The sequence below is a fragment of the Bos indicus genome, chromosome 8, assembly GCF_029378745.1.
Source record: "Bos indicus isolate NIAB-ARS_2022 breed Sahiwal x Tharparkar chromosome 8, NIAB-ARS_B.indTharparkar_mat_pri_1.0, whole genome shotgun sequence".
Lineage (NCBI taxonomy): Eukaryota > Metazoa > Chordata > Mammalia > Artiodactyla > Bovidae > Bos > Bos indicus.
The window spans coordinates 15,513,181-15,537,116 of NC_091767.1; the positions used below are offsets into that span (position 1 = coordinate 15,513,181).

At 39.2% G+C, this 23,936-nt stretch overlaps 1 protein-coding gene across 1 annotated transcript in view; it reads left to right on the plus strand.

The window, feature by feature from the left end:
• LINGO2 (leucine rich repeat and Ig domain containing 2) overlaps positions 1–23,936 on the plus strand; it is a 1,233,386-nt gene that overhangs the window by 599,266 nt on the left and 610,184 nt on the right. The window lies entirely within an intron of this gene.

Here is a 23,936-nt window from a genome sequence, read left to right on the forward strand (position 1 = left end):
TTAATGGACCTGAAGGTAATACAAGAGGTGTTTTTTTTTCATATTGGTTAACAATAACAGCTTGCTGTGCAAGTTAAATTCATAAAAAATTACACCTTAATATGCAAATCCATTTTTTCATTAGTAATGCAGAGCAAGGCCAAGCCAACAGAATAGCAAACACTAACATTTTGCCTCTAAGTGCTCATGGACATAAAATAAATGAGGCATGGCTATTGATTGTCTTTGGCCTACATTATCTGCACAGGAACTATTAAGGAGGCTTTTCCATCTTTCTTTCATGGCTCATTTTCTCATACTATCTAATGAAGAGCTTCACTTAAACTATAATGTGCTACTCTCCCAAAAGTACAATTTTATGGCACTGAAAAGCAATACTTGTGTATCAAAGACTGTTTTTACTGCTACATTTATTGGCTTGTTGTACTATATAAAATTATAAAATATTCTAGAGCTGGGTGACATTATTAGTTCTTTTAATTATTTTCTGATTTAAGATTTTATTTTGTCAAACCTGCTGAATAACAAATATCACTATAATATTCACATCATCGGACACATTTTTAAATCCTCTAAAATACTTATAATTTATTATTATATATAACTTTAAGATGGGGTTGCTGTGAGAGTCAAGCAAAAGTATAACACATATTTTTGAACATTCTGAATTTAGTTAGGGTCTCTTTCAAATATTAATGAGTGAGCATTTGGATGGAAAAATTAGAATTTCATCAAGAAGATTTGGAAATAATGTGAGTCTTCAGTTGTTGAAACCACAGGAATGAATGAAACTGTTTGGGAAGATGGTGTGGCAGGAAAGCAGTCAAAGGTGGAATTTAGAAAATTTTGATATTTAAGGAGTGGAGAATAAGCAAGTGCCTATGAGATCAGATAGGTAAAGAAGGACACATACAGACCAGCAGACAGTGGTGTCATGGAAATCTAATGAGGAAAATCCATGGAAAGTGAGTGTCAGATGCCAGAGAAAATTATGCTTTATTGCCATTGCTTCTCTCATCTTGAGACCTGGAAATCAAAGATAGGGAGATTATTATCAACTCTTCCTTTCCTTTTCCTTCTATCCTTCTTCCCTCCCTCCCTGCAGGATGGGTATGGATACATACATCTCAGGTGTATCTCTTGTAAACAGGTTGTGGGTAGACAGTTGAATTTTCTTGTCTCTGCCTTTCCTCCCCAACATTATTAGTCTCTGGCTTTTAATGGTGGTTCAGCAGTAAAATAATCTGCCTGCCAATGCAGGAGACACAGGTTCGCAGGTTCAATACCTGGGTCAGGAAAATCTCCTGGAGAAGGAAATGGCAACCCAATCCATCCAGTATCCTTGAATGTAAAATCCCGTAGACAGAGGAGCCTGGTAGGCTACAGTCCATGGAGTCACAAACAGTCAGACACAGCTTGATGACTGAACAAACACAAAAATTGAAAATAATATGATATTGGTCACTGATATTTTTGGACTTACTTTTAGCAGATTCAGTTCAGTACAGTCACTCAGTCGTGTCCGTCTCTGCGACCCCATGAATCGCAGCACGCCAGGCCTCCCTGTCCATCACCAACTCCCGGAGTTCACTGAGACTCACATCCATCGAGTCAGTGATGCCATCCAGCCATCTCATCCTCTGTCATCCCCTTCTCCTCCTGCTCCCAATCCCTCCCAGCATCAGAGTCTTTTCCAATGAGTCAACTCTTCGCATGAGGTGGCCAAAGTACTGGAGTTTCAGCTTTAGCATCATTCCTTCCAAAGAAATCCCAGGGCTGATCTCCTTCAGAATGGACTGGTTGGATCTCCTTGCAGTCCAAGGGACTCTCAAGAGTCTTCTCCAACACCACAGTTCAAAAGCATCAATTATTTGTCGCTCAGCCTTCTTCACAGTCCAACTCTCACATCCATACATGACCACAGGAGAAAACATAGCCTTAACTAGACAGACCTTTGTTGGCACAGTAATGTCTCTACTTTTGAATATGCTATCTAGGTTGGTCATAACTTTCCTTCCAAGGAGTAAGCGCCTTTTAATTTCATGGCTGCAGTCACCATCTGTAGTGATTTTGGAGCCCCAAAAAATAAAGTCTGACACTGTTTCCCCATCTATTTCCCATGAAGTGTTGGGACCGGATGCCATGATCTTTGTTTTCTGAATGTTGAGCTTTAAGCCAACTTTTTCACTCTCCTCTTTCACTTTCATCAAGAGGCTTTTTAGTTCCTCTTCACTTTCTGCCATAAGGGTGGTGTCATCTGCATATCTGAGGTTATTGATATTTCTCCTGGCAATCTTGATTCCAGCTTGTGCTTCTTCCAGTCCCGCGTTTCTCATGATGTACTCTGCATATAAGTTAAATAAGCAGGGTGACAACATACAGCCTTGACGTACTCCTTTTCCTATTTAGCATCTTAGCTTAGGTTATTTTTTTGCTTTTGCTTGTTAGACTTTTTTATGTTTTCTCTTGTCTTTATTGAAATAATAGGGCGTTCTTTGCCCTGTTTCACTATTTTTATTGGTTCACAATTTATTCATCCTATTTTGGCTCTTCAGTTGTAATGATTCTTAAGATTTTGCTAAACTTTGAAAAGTTTTATTTTTCTACCAACATCTGGAAGGAATTAATTAGTATCTATAATCGCATTCAAACAAATCAAGTAATTCAGCATGACTTCTCTTTAACCTGTCCCTCCCTTATCCATAGTCTAAATAAATAGTTCCTGATTGCTAACCAGTTGTGTGTGATGCTTCAATTATGTTTTCATACAAGCATAATGATGAAAAATTTGCTCCAAATTTACGTTATAACAAAATATATATTCAGGAGTATATATATATATTTTCAATTTGCTATGGTACATACTTTGGAAAAAAAATTTTTTTTTTCTGTTGCTAAATAGAACGTTATCAAATACCTTTCATTAGCTCTACTTACTACCTGCTATTTTGCTAAATATGGGATCAAGTTTTTTAAGACATTGTCCTATCACCCATCATCCACTGTAACTTCTAAAATATCATAACCTGATTCTCATATCTTTGAATATAGTGGAGGGTTTTTTTTTTTTTTTTTTGGTGTGTGTGTGTAGCTTTTTATTATTTGGTTTCTGAAATATGGTCACATTTCTCCATTTCTAGCTTTCTGTGTAATCCCCTTACCCCAGTAATCTCCTTTCCATTTGCAGAAAATATATTTTGTTCAATTTGGGGATCTTTTTTTTTTTTTTTTTCTATTTTATTTAAAAAACTATTTTCTCCACATCATCTATAATACTCCTCTGAAAATATATTGAAACATTCTTCCTCTTAAATCTTCTGTTTTACATTTCAATTATTTATCTTTTTGTAATACAGTTCTTAAGATATATCTTGCCTCAAATTTCAGAAAATTTGACTTCAGTTCAGTTCAGTCACTCAGTTGTGTCCGGCTCTTTGAGACCCCATGGACAGCAACACACCAGGCTTCAATGTCCATCACCAACTCCCAGAGCTTATTCAAACTCATGTCCATCGTGTCAGTGATGCCATACAACCATCTCATCCTCTCTCATCCCCTTCTCCCACCTTCAATCTTTCCCAGCATCAGGGCTTTTCTAATGAGTCAGTTCTTTGCATCAGGTGGACAAAGTATTGGAGTTTCAGCTTCAGAATCCATCCTTCCAGTGAATATTAAGGACTGATTTTCTTTAGGATGGACTGGTTGGATCTCCTTGCTGTCCAAGGGACTCTCAAGAGTCTTCTACAACACCACAGCTGAAAAGCATCGATTCTTCAGCATTCAGCTTTCTATATAGTCCAAATCTCACATCCATACATGACTACTGGAACAACCATAGCTTTGCCTAGATGGACCTTTGTTGGCAAAGTAATGTCTCTTCAGTTCAGTTCAGTTTAGTTGCTCAGTCATGTCCAACTCTCTGCGACCCCATGAACCGCAGCATGCCAGGCCTCCCTGTCCATCACCAACTCCCGGAGTCCACCCAAACCCGTGTCCATCAAGTCGATGATGCCATCCAACCATCTTATCCTCTGCCGTCCCCTTCTCCTCCTGCCCTCAATCTTTCTCAGCATCAGGATCTTTTCCAATGAGTCAGCTCTTCACATCAGGTAGCCAAAGTATTGGAGTTTCACCTTCAAAATCAGTCCTTCCAATGAATACCCAGGACTGATCTCCTTTAGGATGGACTGGCTGGATCTCCTTGTAGTCCAAGGGACTCTCAAGAATCTTCTCCAACACCACACAGTTCAAAAGCCTCAATTCTTTGGCGTTCAGCTTTCTTTATACTCCAACTCTCACATCCATACATGATCACTGGAAAAGCCATAGCCTTGACTAGACAGACATTTGTTGGCAAAGTAATGTCTCTGCTTAATATGCTGTCTAGGCTGGTCATAACTTTCCTTCCAAGGAGTAGTGTCTTTTAATTTCATGGCTGCAATCACCATCTGCAGTGATTTTGGAGCCCAGAAAAATAAAGTCAGCCACTGTTTCCACTGTTTCCCCATCTATTTGACATGAAGTGATGGGACCAGATGCCATGATCTTAGTTTTCTGAATGTTGAGTTTTAAGCCAACTTGTTCACTCTCCTCTTTCACTTTCATCAAGAGACTCTTTAGTTCTTCTTCACTTTCTGCTATAAAGGTGGTGTCATCAGCATATCTGAGGCTATTGATATTTCTCCCGGCAATCTTGATTCCAGCTTGTGCTTCTTCCAGCCCAGCGTTTCTCATGATGTATTCTGCATATAAGTTAAATAAGCAGGGTGACATGATACAGCCTTGACGTATTCCTTTTCCTATTTGGAACCAGTCTGTTGTTCCATGTCCAGTTCTAACTGTTGCTTCCTGACCTGCATACAGGTTTCTCAAGAGGAAGGTCAGGTGGTCTGGTATTCCCATCTTTCAGAATTTTCCAGTTTATTGTGATCCACACAGTCAAAGACTTTGACATAGTCAATAAAGCAGAAATAGATGTTTTTCTGAAAGTCTCTTGTTTTTTCTATGATCCAGCAGATGTTGGCAATTTGATCTCTGGTTCCTCTGCCTTTTCTAAAACCAGCTTGAATATCTGGAGGTTCACGGTTCATGTATTGCTGAAGCCTGGCTTGGAGAATTTTAAGCATCACTTTACTAGTGTGTGGGATGAGTGCAATTGTGCAGTAGTTTGAGCGTTCTTTGCCATTGCCTTTCTATCTATACAAGAATGTAGATTGTGATTATTGGGGCTTCTGCTCAGTAGTTAGGAAAGAGCACAGGATGTTTAGTATGATGAGATATGTCAGTAGTGGATTCTTGGTCTGCAGGCACTGATGTTTACTTGACTCTATGAATTGCCTGAGGCACAATTCTATTTCTTCAACCCTAGCTCCAGTTCTAGTAGCCTTCCAAGTCAAACACCTGCCTGATGATTCCACTCAGGGATTCATCCTGGGTCTAAAAGAGTAAGGATGATGTTAGAACAAAACAGGAATAGGAGCAATGTGTCCTGCTCTTGCTTGGAGTGAGAAGTTACCAGTTAAGGTGAAAAGAAACACTAAGGAAACTCTCTGGGATCACAGTTTGCCTTCAAGATTGGCATTATTTTCATTCATTGTCAACAAAAGACGTTTCTAGAAGGCAACATACTTTCTGTCATCTTTGTGGTTGTGCAAGTAATGACCCCGGTAGGGACATCCAGGAAGTTAGGCATTACCCTCTGACTAATCTAGAAAGACTGAATCAAAGACATGGGATTTTAGGAGAGAGATCTTTTACAAGTATCTGTGGAAATGCCCTGGCTGTAAAGTGATGGCTTTTCAATGAGAGAAAGGTGAAAAAATGCCATTTGTTTAGCAACTAATATGGCTGTGTATTACGCTAGGTGTCTGTATGTATGTCATATCATTTAATTTTCAGAAATTTACCTTCATCACTTTATATTTGAAGAAAATCAGGATTAGTAAATTTAAGTAAGTTACTCAAAGTCATTCAGCCAGTAAATGATAAGTCTTGGTTTGAACCTGTTAATGTTGAAATAAAATAGAGGTAATTGGTCCCAGGGAGTTGAATTGAACTCACTGAAATAGAAGAAAAAATTTGCTTCCATTTTTTTATGAGCAAAAGATAGGAGAAGCGTATTAACTGGCTGGCTTTCCCAAGGACTATGATCACCAGGACTTTATCATGTACATTCATGTATACATATTACATAATAAGATATAAAGCCCCAGGTAAGACAGAGATCTTTCTACTTCTTGATACAGCATGTTCTAGACTGAGTACTTTTGAAAATAGGCAAGCCATCTCTCTTTCACACCAAAGCTAGGCAATGTCATTCTCAATTTTTCCTCTGCATTTCCAGCTGATCCTCCCTTGTCCCTATGACTTAGGGAAAAAAATAAAAAAGATGACAATTGTAGCAGCTATAAAATGTTGGAGGTGAGCAACTTCTTTTTGTGGTGCTCGTGCTCAGTCACTCAGTCATGTTCTGGCTCTTTTGCAACCGCATGGACTATCACCTGTCAAGGTATTCTGTCCATGGATTTTTCCAGGGAACAATACTGAAGTGGGTTGCCATTTCCTACTCCAGGGGATCTTCTCAACCCAGGTATTGAACCCACATTTTCCATATTGGCAGGCAGATTCTTTTCCACTGTGCCACCTGAGAAGTCCCCTTGTCTCTAGAATATGGAACCAAGGCTAGTTTCTTGTGAGAGATATATGCAAACACTATAAATATAGGTTAAGTCCATGTAGGTTAGTCTTCTTTCTGAGATTTAATGATCAAAAAAAAAAAAAAAAAAGAAGAAGAAGAAAGAACAACATATCTCCAAAAGACTTTGAGCAAAAAATATGTGTCCTGGGGTCTTGACTATTTCTGAGTGTTTCCCTTAATCTCAGTCCCACAGAGGTTAGTATTCTTTTATTCTATCATTGTCATACACCTATATGCTTTTATATCTCCCATGTATAGACACATACGTCATGTCAGTCTAAATGTCTGTTAATAGTCATTCTAAATTAAATGCTCTATTAACTCATAATTTTAGAATTTAATAGACAGGCTGTATATATGTTGACTTTTTTTTTTTTTTTTTCCGAGGGGGTTGGTGTTAGTTCTAAAAGGTCTTGTAGGTCTTCATAGAACCGTTCAATTTCAGCTTCTTCAGCATTACTGGTTGGGGCATAGGCTTGGATTACTGTGATATTGAATGGTTTGCCTTGGAAACGAACAGAGATCATTCTGTCATTTTTGAGATTGCATCCAAGTACTGTATTTCACTCTTTTGTTGACCATGATGGCCATTCCATTTCTTCTGAGGGATTCCTGCCCTCAGTAGTAGATATAATGGTCATCTGAGTTAAATTCACCCATTCCAGTCCATTTCGGTTCGCTGATTCCTAGAATGTCAACATTCACTCTTGCCATCTCTTGTTTGACCATTTCCAATTTGCCTTGGTTCATGGACCTAACATTCCAGGTTCCTATGCAGTATTGCTCTTTACAGCATCGGACCTTACTTCTGTCACCAGTCACATCCACAACTGGGTATTCTTTTTGCTTTGGCTCCATCCCTTCATTCTTTCTGGAGTTATTTCTCCACTGATCTCCAGGTAGCATTGGACACCTACCGACCTGGGGAGTTCCTCTTTCAGTATCCTATCATTTTGCCTTTTCATACTGTTCATGGGGTTCTCAAGGCAAGAATACTGAAGTGGTTTCCCATTCCCTTCTCCAGTGGACCACATTCTCTCAGACCTCTCCACCATGACCTGCCTGTCTTGGGTGGCCCTGCACAGCATGGCTTAGTTTCATTGAGTTAGACAAGGCTGTGGTCCGTGTGATTAGATTGACTAATTTTCTGTGATTATGGTTTCAGTGTGTCTGCCCTCTGATGCCCTATCACAACACCTACTGCATGAAATTAAAAGATGCTTACTCCTTGGAAGGAAAGTTATGACCAACCTAGATAACATATTCAAAAGCAGAGACATTACTTTGCCAACAAAGGTCCATCTAGTCAAGGCTATTGTTTTTCCAGTGGTCATGTATGAATGTGAGAGTTGGACTGTGAAGAAAGCTGAGCATTGAAGAATTGATGCTTATGAACTGTGGTGTTGGAGAAGACTCTTGAGAGTCCCTTGGACTACAAGGAGTTCCAACCAGTCCATTCTGAAGGAGATTAGCCCTGGGTATTCTTTGGAAGGAATGATGCTAAAGCTGAAACTCCAATACTTTGGCCACCTCATGCGAAGAGTTGACTCATTGGAAAAGACCCTGATGCTGGGAGGGATTGGGGGCAGCAGGAAAAGGGGATGACAGAGGGTGAGATGGCTGGATGGCATCACCGAATTGATGGACATAAGTTTAGATGAACTCTGGGAGTTGGTGATGGACAGGGAGGCCTGGCGTGCTGCAATTCATGGGGTCGCAAAGAGTTGGACACGACTGAGCAACTGAACTAAACTGATATATGTTGACAGTGATTTTTCAAATAAATCACATATTTATATTAATAACTTTACTTCAAGATAGCTGGGGAACTTGTGAAGAGATAGAGCGAGTAGATACCACATTTACCAATATAGCTCCCCAAATTTATTATTATATCTTCATTAGATGGCTGTGGTATGCTTAGCTAAATGCTTACCCAATAGCCACACTCATTTGACTACAGTATTGATTTTGGAAGCAATTTGTCAGCTATACATTCTTTCCCTGGATCCTCTGGCATTGAAAGGTGACCATGTATTACATTCCACTGAAAGAAATGTAGGTAGAAATACTAACAGAGGGGTTATTTTCATTAAAAAAAAAAAAAAAAAAAGACAATGCCTCATTAAATAGAAGCCCTTTGTCCTTCTTTCTCTGACACTTCCCTTTCTGGATACCTGAAAGTGCAAATTGTTGCATAGAAATATAATAGGATAAAGTCTGCAACTAAGGACTATGGATCAGGAGAAATGAGAACTCTTTTGTTCTTAACAACATACATTTTTTCCAAAAAGACGTACATTTTTAAACATGTCAACCAGCCCAGGAATTTCAGACAAATAAACCCCTCTCTGATAGAGTTGTATGGATTTTCTGTTATTGGTAGCTAGACCAATAAAATTGGTTACTAGGAGGTAAACTTTTAAAACCAAGGAAACTACCAGTGTTTTTTAGGATGATTCCTCAATGTTGAAGTAGTTTAACACATGTTTTTTAGGAGTTCCTGACAGTTTAGCACTTATTTTCTTCTTCTCTCCAGGATGGGCAGAAGATCTTCCTAAGTATTCTGTATAGTAGCGATGTTTCACAGTCCTTCTGGGTCTGTTCCCTTGAACTGAAGCTATTCCATGCATCTTTTCAAAGGATGGGATAATTAACAGCTTTTGGAAGGGACCCAAAAATATTTTTAAAGCTATGGTTTTAAAGAAAACAACAAAATCGGACTTGACGGAACTGTATGGTTTTTTCTTGCAACCTGAAGCTGTGTTCTGCAGCTCCAGACTGCCTATAGCATATCCTTAACTACAGCAGTGACAGCATTTATATTACACCCTCACTTTGCAGTGATTTTGGGGTCTTTCTGGAAATGTGCTCTAGGCTAGCACAAAGCTTTCAAGTTCTCAGCATATGAGTTAATGCTGTACGTTGTTTATTTGTTTGGCATAGAGAGCTTTCCCTCAGGACACTAGAACTGGGAGATGGGATAGTTCAGGTGGATTGATCAGACATTTTCCCTGTATCCCACTTATATTCATTGGCACTTACAAGATGCATAGCACCTGATGGAATTCAACTCTGTGTAAAAAATGTCTGTCCACATCTCTCTGCTAAAGGGGATAGCTGAGAGGGCTGAAACCAAATTTTTGAAGGCTGATGTAAATTATTTTCCAAAGATATATTTGCAACAATACCAAATGATCCCATACCATGATGCACATGAGAAATTTTCCATAGAGCTTAGTACCATAAAAATCTGTCTCTTCCTGGTGATTGATATATTTCCTCATTTGCCAACAACAGGAATAAGGTGACCTTTCTTTCTTCAGGTTTTTTTTTTTTTTTTATGCTTTAGTTGTCAGGAGGAAACCCAGAGCCAAGATTCATTCCCAAAGTAAGTAATTTTAACTTATAGCAGTCAGTATTCTCTTTATCTTGTTATTGTAGCTCTAATAACTTTTAAAATTTTTATGAATTTTAGTGCAGGTACCTGTTTTATAACTGCCTGAATGGTGATGGACAGGGAGGCCTGGTGTGCTGTGATTCATGGGCTCGCAAAGAGTTGGACACGACTGAGCAACTGAACTGAACTGAAATCCACTTTAGATCAAAGTGAAGTATAAATACCTCATACTTTAAGAATAAATTGTTGTTCTTCTGGTTGGTTTAGATGTATCATAGTTTTATCAGAATTACACAGGTTTCTATTTTGAACGTTTGCCCAGCTTTGATTTTAAAGTTGGTATGTAAACATGATTAAAATAAACAAACAACCCAATCAAAAAGTGGGCATAAGACCTAAGCAGATATTTCTCCAAAGAAGACATACAGATGTCTAATAAACACATGAAAAGATGCTCAGCATTGCTCATTATTAGAGAAATGCAAATCAAAACTACAATGAGGTATCATCTCATACCAGTCAGAATGGCCATCATCAAGAAAAAGTCTACAAACAAATGTTGGGAGTATGTGGAGAAATAGGAACTGTCTTGCACTGTTGGTGGGAATGCACTTTGATATAGCCACTATGGAAAACAGTATAGCGATTCCTTAAAAAACTAGGAATAAAACTACCATATGACCCAGCAATCCCACTATGGGCATATACCTCAAGGAAACCATCTTTGAAAAAGACACATGCACACCACTGTTCATTGCAGCACTGTTTACAATAGCTAGGACATGGAGGCAACCTAGATATCCATCAACAGATGAATGGATAAGTTCTGAGACATATATGCAAGGGAATATTACTCAGCCATAAAAAGGAATGCATTTGAGTCCGTTCTAATGAGATGGATGAACCTAGAGCCTATTTTCGGAGAAGGCAATGGCACCCCACTCCAGTACCCTTGCCTGGAAAATCCCATGGACGGGGAAGCGTGATGGGCTGCAGTCCATGGGGTCACAAAGAGTCCGACACGACTGAGCGACTTGACTTTCACTTTTCACTTTCATGCATTGGAGAAGGAAATGGCAACCCACTCCAGTGTTCTTGCTTGGAGAATCCCAAGGACGGGGGAGCCTGGTGGGCTGCCGTCTACAGGGTCGCACAGAGTCGGACACGACTGAAGCGACTTAGCAGCAGCAGCAGCAGAGCCTATTATACAGAATGAAGTTAGAAAAGGACACATCTCACATATTAATGCATATATATGGAATCTAGATATATAGTACGCATGATCCTACTTTTAAGGCAGCAAAGGAGACACAGACATAAAAAATAGACTTTTGGACACAGTGAGGGAAGAATAGGGTGGCATGATTTGAAAGAGTAGCATTGAAACATATAAATTCCCATATGTAAAATAGGTAATCAGTGGGAGTTTGCTGTGTGACACAGGGAACCCAAAGCCATTGCTCTGTGATAACCTAGAGGGGTGCAATGGGGAGGCAAGTGGGAAGGAGGCTCAAGAGGGAAGGGACACATGTATGTATACCTATGGCTGATTCATGGCAGAAACCATCAAAATATTATAAAGTAATTATCCTCTAATTAAAAATTAAAAAGTCATAATTTAAAAGAACACATAATAAAAAGTACCTTCACATCCTTCCTGTGATAGAATATTGCCTCCCTCTCCCCCAGTAGTAATCTCTTAGTCACCAGAATTGGTAAATATTACCTTACTTGGTAAATGACTTTGTAGGTAGACTAATCAAGGATTTTGTATCTCCCCATAGGTGGACTCAGTGTAATGACAAGGATCCTCCTAAGGGAAATGAAGGAAGATTAGACAGATGAGAAAGCAAGGTGACTAAGGAAGCAGAGGTTTGAGTAATGTGACGGTAGGCCAAAGTGTGCCAGTAGCTTCTAGAAGCTCAAGATAAAAGCAATAAGTTTGCCCCTGGAGCCTCCAACAGGAACCAGCTGTGTTTCCAACTTTTAGCCCCATAAGACTAATTTCAGACTTCTTAACTCCAGAATTTTAGAGAATAAATTTCTGTTGTTTTAAGCCACAAAGGTTGTGGTAATTTGTTACACTGGCAACAGGAAATTAATACATACCCCTATATCCCACTGTATCCACCCCCCCCCCCCAAATTAACCACTAAGAATTTCTCATGTATCCTTCAGGGAATTTTCATTACATGTATCACCATATTCACATCATAAACAAATGAAATGATACTATATATATTATTTTCTATTTAGGTGGATTTGTATGTTTATTCAGATTTTTGTAGTCACAAAAATTTTTATCTTTTTATATGTCTTTGAATATATGACAGGCATATCTATAGAATGATTTTCTTAATGTAGAATTATTAGGTTATAGTTTATGATCAATAATCTGATAGCTTTAGTAGACCTTGAAAAATTGTCCTTCAGAAAGGTTGAACTAATTTATACAACCTCAGGGTTGTATAGGAATGCCATTTCTCCCCACCCTTACTGACACCATCAAGGTATTGATCTTGAAGGTGTAAGTTTTATAGTGGCTATAGTTTGAGCTCCTTAATTTAGTCCAAGAGTATTTCTTTGTGTCTATTGTCTTACAAATAAATAGACTGAATTAATTCCAGATTACATTTAGGGCATCTGTTGTGATCAAAGAAGCCCTGGGAAAATGGTTTCTCCTTGTTCTGGCATTTTCACTCACTGAACGTAGGACTCTGCGCAAAGTGCTTAACCCCAGTTGCTCACAAACCTACATTCCTAGCAGCTTTACCTGGGGGTAAAACACACATTTCTAGTTCACTCGCCTTTACTTAATTGGAACTTTCTGGAGTGGAGAATAAAAAATCTGTTTTTTAACAAGCTCTTGATCAGAATTTTGTATCTCCACTAAGGAGCAGGCTCTTGACTGTATTTGAGAACAACTGCCTTAATATTTTGGAGAAGTCAATGGCACCCCACTCCAGTACTCTTGCCTGGAAAATCCCATGGACGGAGGAGCCTGGTAGGCTGAAGTCCATGGGGTCGCTAAGAGTCGGACACGACAGAGCGACTTCACTTTGACTTTTCACTTTCATGCATTGGAGGAGGAAATAGCAACCCACTCCAGTGTTCTTGCCTGGAGAATCCCAGGGACGGGGGAGCCTGGTGGGCTGTCGTCTATGGGGTCACACAGAGTCGGACACGACTGAAGCGACTTAGCAGCAGCAGCAGCAGCCTTAATATTTGAGTATTGAGCCTGAGTATTGTTTCCTTTTCTTAAATTCCTGCAATATAAGGTTGGCTTAACCTTCATGTTATAATGGGACCTGGGTATTAGGCATTCCCTTGAGTCTGCTTTCTATATGGAATCTTCAGCCGTCTTAGGATTTGAAAGTAGCATACCACGTACACCACTATACCAATCTGGAACTTCGCTGACTGCTTTGATGCTATTAGAAGACTTAATTCAGTGCTTGCTTGTTTGTTGTGCTTGTTGATACTATTAACAGTCATTATCTTGCCATATTTGTGAATATTAGTGGTATGGGAGGAATTTGGTCAATCCAAAAATGGCCAAAATGGTGACCCAATTAACTTGTTTCTCTACGGGATTTCTCAGAGAACTGAACAGACAAAAAACAAAGTCTATTCTACTTTATTACCAACTTTAGGTCCAGACACAAGAAGAACTCTCTCAACAGCTGACCTAGTAACCCTCTAACATGCTCACTAGAATAGTTAAATTGTCTGTTTCTTCTGTAAAACACACTTGCTGATGCTCTGGGCACAGCCAGACGTCACTGTCTAACACACACAAGCATTTTTGCTCCCACCAAGAGTCTATTATCTGCTTTGTCAGTTTAAAATCTTAAATGTTAACTGTTTTTATTACCAACATTGCATAATTTGCATAATGTTTCTATAAATTAGTGAAGTATAGATGGAGGGAAAACTCTGATTATTAAAACTAAGTTGAATGCTTTAAAAGTTTATTTGCTTTTGTCCAATACATTTTGCAAGGAATACCTCAAAGGGTGACTTAAGGCAGAATGAGGAATGTAATATGTGCTCAAAAGAGTTCTAAATTTTTGTCAGTAGTCCATTCCTTAACCTAAGATTTTAAAATATTCTTCAATTTAGCCATCCTTTTGTCCATGAACATGCACTAGTACAACTAACATATTTAATTCAGAAATTCCCTGTCTTCATGTTGAGCTTGGTCCCCAAAGCTTAGAGAAAGAGAGGTTTTTTGTTGTTGTTATTACCAAAACTCCTCCCCAGAAACTCTGGATATCACCACACATCTTCAAATTCCCTTTGCAATGATTTTTCAAAATTTTAGGGGCACTCCCAAATACTTGTCAAATTTTTAAAAGCACAAGAAATTAAGAATCCATACTGATTGTGATTCTCATCCTCATGTCCTATGTAGCTTTTGTTACACAAGACAATCTCTTTGGCAAAAGTAGAAGAAAGTTTTATCCTAGTAAATGATTGTTATTTGGTTTGATAGGGAAGAATATGTACATGTGCAAAATAGATGTGTGCAGGGCCATATTTAAGGGTATGGAACCATTAAGTAGGAGCAATTGGTTTTTTCCCTCTGTTTTATGTAGTTTTTTGATCTATACACTGTGGGTCATATTAATAGCTGAGAAGCCTTATCAAATAGCTAACCTTTATTGACTGAGACCAGCTTGGTAATTAAGCTGAAAATATATTCCATCATCTCCATCCCTAATTAAGGAGTTTGGGTTAATGTCTGCAACAGCAGTATTTAACATATATGCCACATCATTAGTAAATTAGGATCAAATCTGAATGCAGCTCACTGCATTCCCAGACCTGAGATGTCACAGGACAGAAAATATTAAGACTTATGTTGCTTATATTTATCTTTCTTGTTGGTATGGAGGAAGCTCTTGCTGGGTTGGAGGAAGCACAAGCTGGAATCAAGATTGCCAGGAGAAATATCAATAACCTCAGATATGCAGATGACACCACCCTTCTGGCAGAAAGTGAAGAGGAACTAAAAAGCCTCTTGATGAAAGTGAAAGAGGAGAGTGAACAAGTTGGCTTAAAGCTCAACATTCAGAAAACTAAGATCATGGCATCCAGTCCCATCACGTCATGGCAAATAGATGGGGAAACAGTGGAAACAGTGGCTGACTTTATTTTGGGGGGGCTCCAAAATCACTGCAGATGGTGACTGCAGCCATGAAATTAAAAGACGCTTACTCCTTGGAAGGAAAGTTATGACCAACCTAGACAGCATATTAAAAACCAGAGACATTACTTTGTCAACAAAGGTCCATCTAGTCAAGGCTATGGTTTTTCCAGTGGTCATGTATGGATGTGAGAGTTGGACTATAAAGAAAGCTGAGCACTGAAGAATTGATGCTTTTGAACTGTGGTGTTGGAGAAGACTCTTGAGAGTCCCTTGGACTGCAAGGAGATCCAACCAGTCCATCCTAAAGGAGATCAGTCCTGGGTGTTCATTGGAAGGACTGATTTTGAAGCTGAAACTCCAATACTTTGGCCACCTGATGCGAAGAGCTGACTCATTGGAAAAGACCCTGATGCTGGGAAAGATTGAGGGCAGGAGAAGGGGACGACAGAGGATGAGATGCTTGGATGGCATCACTGACTCAGTGGACATGAGGTTTGAGTGGACTCCAGGAGTTAGTGATGGACAGGGAGGCCTGGAGTGCTGCAGTTCATGGGGTCACAAAGAGTAGGATTCGACTAAGCGACTGAACTGAACTGTGGGTATATTATGGGTGTTTGTGTACACTTTACTCAATCTTCCACTGGGCAACTTGGTATTTCACACATATTCTAGGTGGGTTGAGTAGGAGCAGAGATTGTTTAATAGGAGGATTGATTATGTTGAATTAGCTCTGGTAAATTTGGCTTTCAAATACTTTTAGACAAATTTCCTTAAATTTTTCAATATGAGAATTATCATGCCTATGACCCAAACTCTATTTAGTGGCTTCTAAAATAGTCATATGAGACCTGTCAAAATGGGATCAACTTATGCTAAACCACACTATCTGTAGTCCAGAAATACTATAATGTATTCTCCAAACTGGCCTTCCCTAGTAGCTCAGCTGGTAAAGAATCTGCCTGCAATGCAGGAGACCCCAGTTTGATTCCTGGGTCAAGAAAATCCCCTGAAGAAGGGATAGGCTACCCACTCTAGTATTCTCGGGCTTTCCTTGTAGCTCAGGTGGTAAAGAATCTGCCCATAATGCGAGAGACCTGGGTTTGATCCCTGGATTGGGAAGATGGCCTGGAAGAGGGCTTGACATCCCACTCCAGTATTCTTGTCTGGAGAATCCTTATGGACAGAGGAGCCTGGTGGGCTACAGTCCATCGGGTTGCAAAGAGTCAGAGAAGACTGAATGACTAAGCACAGAACAACACATTCTCCAAATTGTAGTGGTGAAAGAAGCATACCAAAAAATATTTATCAAAAGATTCCACTGTTCTATGCACTCTTAGAAGATAGGTTGCTTCTGAAAAGGCACAGAGGATGAAACAAGGCAAGTTCCCTATAACAAAGGGACCAGTGTTTGGACTTCCCTGGTGGTCCAGTGGTTAAGAATCCACCTGCCAATGAAGGAGACATGGGTTTGATCTCTTCCGGGAAGGTTCCACATGTTTTGGGGTAACTAAGCCCATGCACAATTATTGAGCCCATGCTCTGCAATAAGAGAAGCTACCAGATGAGAAGCCGACACACCACGATGAGAAAGTAGATCCTGCTCGCTGCAACTAGAGAAAGCCCGCATGCAACAACAAAGACCCAGCACAGCCAAAAGTAAATAAATTTGATAAAAGAAGGGAACCAGTGTTTGTTGCCACAATTTTATCTCCTAGGTCACTGAGTAACTTTGGGCTTTCTTTCATACAAAGCAGAAGTCTACTTTTTTTTCTGTAATTCACTGTATGTGTGTGTGTGTGTGTGTGTATTTATATATAATATATTTGTTGTCCTGTCACTAAGTCATGTCTAACTCCTTGCGAGCCCATAGTCTGCAGCACACCAGGCTTCCCTGTCCTTCATTAGCTCCCAGAGTTTACTCAAATGCATGTCCTTTGAGTCAGTGATATCATCCAGTCTCTGATATCATCTGATATCATCCATCCTCTGTTCCCTTCTTTTCCTGCCTTCAGTCTTTCCCAGCATCAGGGTCTTGTCCAATGACAGTTGACGTTTTCCATCCTCTACCTTTCTATCACACTAACTTGATGCCATCTTCCTCTGGAACTGCTCCTGCCTTCTCTCCTTGGCACTGAGCATGTTGAATAGTTTCTTTGTGTGTCTCAACTAAGTCAGTTCCCTCAGTACAAAGAATACTAGCACCTTCTAAAAGGGAGTGCGGCACTCTGCAAAGACTATCCAAGAAATCTGTTAATAAGTGAGGGTAAGAATCTAAAGTTGGACTCGTCAACAGCACACAAAGCAACACTGCAATCATGCAGAGATGGCCACCATTGCCTCAGTGGGAGGAAAAAATAAATAAATAAAAGGGAGTCTGGCTCTATATTTCAGCTCTTCAGGGAATGACTATAAACTCTGTCTCTTGTCCACAGATTAATATTTTATATTATTATTTTCATTCTTTTAAAAATTCCACTTATTTTGTTCCTTGGAACTTGAGATGGCTTTCATGAGTTAAATATGAGCTAAAGATAAAGACAGTATATTTTTGTAAGATGAGAGGAGTATTTATTTGGGGCCCTAATATGATCAGCACACTGTTCCTTGTAAAAGGAGAAAAATTTTTCCTTGCATGAAGGAATACCTTTTGAAAAGAGAAATTAAAACAGCAGGAAAGAGTACAACACAGGCACCTATGTACACACGAGGACATACATACGTGCCTATGTCTCTGTGTGTATTTTCTTTTAGGGAGAGAAGGAGTTGGGAAAATTTTCCAGGGATAATTTCTTGATTGTGATAAATTCATTTTTTCCTCCAAGTGACATAATGAAATTCTAGTTTCTATGAACCTCACTCAGTAGATATTTACTGAGCACCTGTTACTTTGCTCCAGCCATTTGTGATGCACAAATGCCAGGCACTCTCATTCTGATAATGGGTCTACATTTACTTCACTTGAGTGTAAGAAACTGGTGCACAAAACCTTTTACTTGTCTCCTCTGTGCCAAGTGAGCTAGTGCTACCTTCAAGGAGATTGTTGGAAGAGGTCAGCAGCCAGACCCAACAGGTCAGTTCTGCTGGATCCCTAATCAGGCATCAGAAGGCTATCTTCAGCTCTCCCCATCCGTAGGAAACTGATCCTGAAGGCTTGTGCCTTTGCTCCTATCACAGAATCGATCATCAAGACCTGTGTCACTTGGCCCCATCATTAAAGTCATGGGATGTCTGCTGTACCAGTTGGAGAGGTTGCTGAAAATAATGATTTGCAGTAGCCAAGCTTTTGGAGTCACTTCCTCCAAAGCCAGTTGACAAAGTCAAGTTCTTTTATTTTCAAATATGTGTCTATGGGATATATATGTGTGTGTATGCATATATACACACACACACACACAGACAATGCCACTCTCAATTCATCCCACCCTCTCCTTACTCCACTGTGTCCACAAATCCATTTTCTATGTCTGTGTCTGTACTCCTGCAAATAAGTTCACCAATACCATTTTTCTAGATTCCATGTATATGGAATGTGTTAATATGTTTGCATTAATATGTTTGTTTTTCTCTTTATGACTTAGTTATTCTGTATAATGTACTCTAGGTTCAGAGCCTGTTATCTTGAGATGTTCTCTTCAATTCTACCTAACTCACCAGTGTGTGAAGCTTTTCCTATAAAAGTGAAAAACTATAGTTCTTTAGAGGTATATATAGTTTATACATATATATATAGTTTATTAATATATTTATAGTCAAACCCCAAAAGGCGATATCGGATGCCCTCTTGTTTTTGTATCTTGATTTTTTTTTTTTTTTTTTTTACTTATGATGCTGCACAGACCCTTATAGGGATTTTAAAACCATGTAGTTGATGGTTATATCTTTTTAACTAAGCAGAGTGGGATGTTGTATATACAAGGAGTTGCTAAAATCCAGTATTTATATTTGGATCCTTATCCAGTTGTTCCATGTTTCAGAGATGTTATGTGCAGTTGTCACACAGTTTCTAGATCAATAGAGGGCTCTTTAAAAGCTTGATCACTCTGACTAGGCTGTAAGTACTCCTTTCTCCCAGTTCATCAAGTGCCCTGTCTCCTTCCATCGCCTTCATGAAATCCTTTCCATCTTCTTAGGCCATGTTGATGTTTCCCTACTCTGAATTCCATTACCATTTATTGCTATCAACATTTGACATTCGTATTTTTACTGCTTTAAATATAATAACTAGACTGTTACATACTGTAAATACTAGATGGTTTCTCTTGTAAATTCAAGAGAAAGAGCTGCAATTATGTTTTCTTTGTATCATCCATATTGCCAAGCACTGTGATAGGTTCACATATGCATGAAAGTAAGTTGCTAGGTGAACCAACAAATTAATACTTGAATCATAATATGATGAGAACTGGCAAAACATTTTCTCAGATTTTATTGAAGATGAAACTTTACATCTGGGCTAAATTAAAACCAAAGATATGACTCTTGACAAGAAATTTTGAAATGCTGAAATTTCTTATCAGAACAAATTATAGTTTACCTAGAATCTTAGAGATATTTAATTCATTTGATGACTGTGTTAGAGTTCTCTAAAGAAACAGTACCAATAATATATATATAGATAGATAGATAGATAGATAGATAGATAGATAGATTTATTACAAGGAATTGGTTCAGGCAATTATAGAGGTTGGAAGTCTCAAGATCTGGTTTCTGTGAGCTGGGAGACCAAGGAAAACCAGTGGTGTAGTTCAGTGTGGGTCTGAAAGCCAGGAAGTCAGGAGTATCAGGGGTAGGAATAGATCTATGTCTCATCTCAAGCAATTAGACAGAAAGGGCTAACTTGTTCCTCCAACTTTTTCTGCTATTCAGGCCCTCAACACATTGGGTGATGTCCACTCCATGGAAGAGGGCAAACCACTTTATCAGATCCAACAATTCAAATGCTAATTTCACCAGAAATACCCTCACAGACACACCTACAAACATTTGTTAGCCAAATATCTGGGCACCCCGTGATCCAGTCAGATTGACAGCGAAAATCACCAGTATAGTACCGGATAAACTTGAAACCATGTATGTTAGCAACTTGTCCAAGGTGACTTAGCTGGAGAATCATGACCCAGGTCATTTGTCTTAGGAGGAGTCCAATATTTGGGGGATTTAGCAAACAGTATGGGCAATCTAATGAGTCTTGCCTGTGGGTGGGTTGCAGGCATACACTATAGACAACATTCTCTCAGATACCACTCTAACATCAGCAAGCTTAGAGGTGAATTTTTGATCTATTAATATTCTAACGGTTAGTTCTCTCTCTGTCTACTTTTGAAAAGTGGAAATTTTCTTTAAATTTAGGTCTCGTCACTCTTCACAGATGAGAGAAATTTACTGTTATTCTCAGGGCATTCCATTTCTGCTGGAAGCTTCAGAAATGTCATAGGATGTTCGAGACATTTTAAAAGGAGACATTGACAAATGGAAGTACATCCAAAAGAAGGTGACCAGACTGGTGAAATGTCTGGAAGCATGTCATGTGAGGAATGTGTCTGTCATTTTGTGTTTGGAAAGTAGTGATGTTGAGTCAGAAAGATGCTCCAGTTCCCTGCAGGGCGATGACAACTTCCTTCAATTATCTGAAGACCTGCCATGTGAAACTCGAATTCTATATTTTCTGAATAGTTCCAGAGGGCAGAATTTGGACCAGTGTATGGCAGGTACAAGGACAATAATTTGAGTTGTTGTTTCAACTCCTTTTTTTCATACCATTGGAGCTGTACTGGGGAACCTTGTCAGCAAAAGCGAGTATCCCAATATTAAATGGGAGAAAGCCGGGATGACCCGAGTTACTTCTGACTTCAAGACTGTGTGGTTATCTGTCTCTAAGTTGTATCCAAATTATGACATCCAAACCTCATTCAGTTCTCTCGCTCATCTCACTCAAATGAAGAGCATTTTAGGAGACATGATGCATTAGAAGCCATAGCTGACACCAGGAGGCTTCCCTGGTGGCTCAGATGGTAAAGAATCTTCCTGCAATGCAGGAGACCAGGGATCAATCCCTGGATCAGGGACATCCCCTGGAGAATGGAATAGCTACCTGTTACAGTATTCTTGTCTGGAGAATCCCATGGAGCCTAGTGATTAATTGCTGAGGATGTAGATAGAATAGAGCCTGTTATCTTTTCTAAAAATATATATTTTTTAATAGGAGGATAATTGCTTTACAATATTGTGTTGACTTCTGCTGCACAACACTGTGAATCAGCTATAAGTATACATGTATCTCCTCCCTCTAGAGCCTTCCACCCACCTGACCATCATCCCAGCCTTCATCACAGAGCACCAGGCTGAGCTCCCTGTGCTATGCAGCAGCTTCCCAGTAGCTCTCTCTTTTACACATGATCGTGTATATGTCAGTCCCACTCTGTCAACTTGTCCTACCCTCTCCTTCCCCCATTGTGTCCACAAGTTTGTTTTCTATGTCTCCCTCTCTATTCCTGCCCTGTGAATAGATTCATCAGTACCATTTTTCTAGATTATATACATATGCATTAATATATGATCATTGCTTTTCTCTTTCTGACGTCTGTATAATATACTCTAGGTTGGGAGCCTGTTATCCTGAGATGTTTTCTTCCATTCTACTTAACTCACCAGTGTGTGAACCTTTTCCTATAACAGTGAAACAGTATAGCTCTTTAGGCGGCTGTCTGCATTGATCTACACGAAGGAAGGAGAATGTATTTAAAATAAATCCTTGTCCCCTCAATCTTTGTAGGTCAACAGTAGATATTCAGAGCAGCTTATATAAAACAAGTGTAATTTAATGAAATACAGCTTTGAAAGTGTTAGAGAATGAATCAAACTGTAAAATGTGCCAGAGGTTTTAAAGTAAAATCATATTTCAAATCGTACTGAAATAATGTTCACTGTGAGGCAACATATATAAAGCAATATTCTTTCACTTCTCACCTTCATTAGAATAGAAGGTACATATTTAACAATTAATTTGAGATTTGAATGTGACTCAAACTACCATTCCAGTTATAGTTCGTCTTTTATCCTTTTTTTTTTAAATTTCACTTAAGCTGCAGTCAAAGCTCATATGTAGGTTTAATACAGATTTCACTGAACACACAAGTTCCATGATGGAACTCATTTTATTAGACCCTGCACTCAATACAAAACATCAATTGCAGAGGGTCACGCTGCATCTTTCTAGCTGTCACACCAATATCTTGCTAAATGCCATCTGCAAGGTCTCAGATTCTGTATTTATACTGGAACTCATTTAGTTTGATCCGAGAGCTATTTCCAAAATGCCTGCGGTATACAGAAAAGCACTTTATCGATAGTCCATTGCTGTGGAGATAGAAACAGCAGTGAAATTCTCTATGGTATAGATGTTTAGATAAATGATGATAATAAATTTAAAGAGAAGCAATTCTAAGAAAAGTTCTATTATAGTAAATGAACCTACCTGTCCTAAACTTGTGTAGCTCTAAGGAGATTTGGATACTTCAAAACTCTTAGGTTTTGAAATGTAAAGCTGATACTGTTGTTGTTTAGTCACCAAGTTGTGTCCACCTCTTTTGAGACCCCACGGACTATAGTCCATCAGGCTCCTCTATCAGTGGGGTTTCCCAGGCAAGAATACTGGATTGGGTTACCGTTTCCTTCTTTGGGGGGTCTTCCTGATGCAGGTATCGAACCCACGTTCCCTGCATTGGCAGGAGGATTCTTTACCACTGAGCCACCAGGGGAACCCATTGGAAGCTGGTTAATTCTTCTTACTTGATGTATCTGTAAACTTAGGAAGCTACTACCAGATGATAGAATTATCTTGGCAGAGTTCCATGGACTAGGTAAAAATCTTTCTCAAACTGCACCTGATAGATCTCTATAACCTCTGATAGGCATGAACTCTCACTCTGACACCTCACTATCTTTTCAGGTGAAGAATAGCACAAGTCTGTATTCAGAGAAAGGAAAATAAAGTATTTCAAAAAGTGATTAATCATTCAGTTCGATGTCAAAAACATTGTGTGCGGTGTGGACTCCGGGTAAAAGATGGAAACCTGGTTTCCACCGTTTATCAGCTTAACCAAAGACTCAAGGCAGTTACAACATCTCTGTGTTTCAGGAGTCTCACTTCACAGATTTACTTTAAGAATGAAATTGCTCACAGTGGTGAAGATCTTTGAAGTTTGCAAAGCACGTCTGCATTATGCATTTGCAGAAATGAATCTGAAAAGGTCAAAGATAGTTGAAGTCTTTGAGCCCAGACTTAGGAGTTTGAAATAGGCTTCATTTTCCCCTTTTATTCTGCAGAGAACGGGGAGCCTTAAAAACATTTTGGGAAAGGATTGACAGGATTCTGGCTTTGATTTAGAGAACTTAATCTGGTGAAACTGGCTAAGGATTTGATACAGGGAAAGAGAGAAACACTATTGTTGAGGCAATTGACTCAGCTAAAAATCGGATACAGTAATAAAGGTGAGGAGGTGGGAGCTGTAATCCTTTGGCATTATGGATTAAAGGATGGCAGCAACATCCTTTGTTTCTTCAGAAAAGTCCATCTGCCTTCTTTCAAATTGTAGATTATAGAAGAACATCAAGGCCTGACATATGAGTTTGGACATTAAAAATACATAATAGGAAAATTAATAGAAGAATATTGGTTAGGAACTATG